Here is a 1,517-nt window from a genome sequence, read left to right on the forward strand (position 1 = left end):
AAGAGCCTTCTCCAATACCACAGTTCAAAAGCATCAATTCTCTGGCGCTCAGCTTTCTTTATAGTCCAACTCTCACATCCATACATGACCACAGGAAAAACCATAGCCTTGACTAGACGGACCTTTGTTGGTAAAGTAATGTCTCTGCTTTTTAATATGCTGTCTAGGTTGGTCATAACTTTCCTTCCAAGGAGTAAGCGTCTTTTAATTTCATGGCTGCAATCACCATCTGCAGTGATTTTGGAGCCCAAGAAAATAAAGTCTGTCACTGTTTCCATTGTTTCTCCATCTATTTGCCATGGAGTGATGGGACTGGATGCCATAATCTTAGTTTTCTGAATGTTGAGTTTTAAGTGACCTTTTCACTCTCCTCTTTTACTTTCAAGAGGCTCTTTAGTTCTTCATTTTCTGCCAGAAGGATGGTGTCACAATCTCCTACAGTTCTCTAAAATCAGCCATGTTTTGGTTAACTTGCACTTTGTGAACAGAAATTAGTCTCTACTCCTCTCCTTTCTGACATCATCTCCATTTTCAGGCAGGACAGACTTGCATAGAACTTAGGCTTCTCAAAATTGATGGATCCAAAACTGAACAGGAACTCACGTCCCTAGATATGATCCTTACTAGCTCCTGATCCCTGCAAGTAATTCTGTTTTCCCAGTTGACTAAGCCAGAAACCTGGGACTTATCCTCGAATCCTTCCATCCTTCCCCTTTCTCTCTGCCCAGTGATCAAATTCCACCATTCTCCCCTACTCCAAACTCCTCCTGAGACCACCTCCACCAACAGAGCCCCACTCCAAAGAGTTCCTGAGTTCTCTCCTAAACTACCATGTCCGCACCCCACTGAAGGCTGCCTGGCCCTCTAGCCTATCCCCATGGCCACAGGGCGGCTATGACAGGTCCACTTGCATCACCACCATGCTCACACATGACTGCTTCCACCTTCAAGTAGAACCTGGCCTCCAAAGCATGTCAAGGAAGACCTGAGAAGACCCAGGCTCTACCACACTTCTTTTCCCAGCATTGTATTTCCAGCCCCAGGCACAAAGAGTTCCTTGTGGCTGCCTACATACCCCATCCCATTTCACACTCCTGTGTACCCTCTTCTATAAAGTCTATCTAGCCTCTGGGCTTGGGTCTCTCCTCCAGAAGTTGCCTCTGACCTCTTCAGGCATCTCCTTCCGGCTCCCATTTTTTTTATCACTACAATCACTGCACTGTATGAGAATTACCTGCTTCTGTAAATTCTGCAATACTAGCACTCCACATTCCCTGAAGAGGACAGCACCGTCACTGTATCCCCAGTGCCACACATATAGTAGGTACTCCATATCTGCAGGATGTATTGGACTGAAAAGCATCTGTAGCTTTGTGAATACCAAGGTCTTTCAAATTTTGCAACAGATATAACTGAAACACATGCAAATCATAATGAACTACAGATAGCACCAACATTTAAAACATTATACTGCTGCTCTGGAATTGAAGTGTCTCCAAATAATTAAAAACCACATG

Source organism: Bos indicus, chromosome 21 (assembly GCF_029378745.1).
Source record: "Bos indicus isolate NIAB-ARS_2022 breed Sahiwal x Tharparkar chromosome 21, NIAB-ARS_B.indTharparkar_mat_pri_1.0, whole genome shotgun sequence".
NCBI lineage: Eukaryota > Metazoa > Chordata > Mammalia > Artiodactyla > Bovidae > Bos > Bos indicus.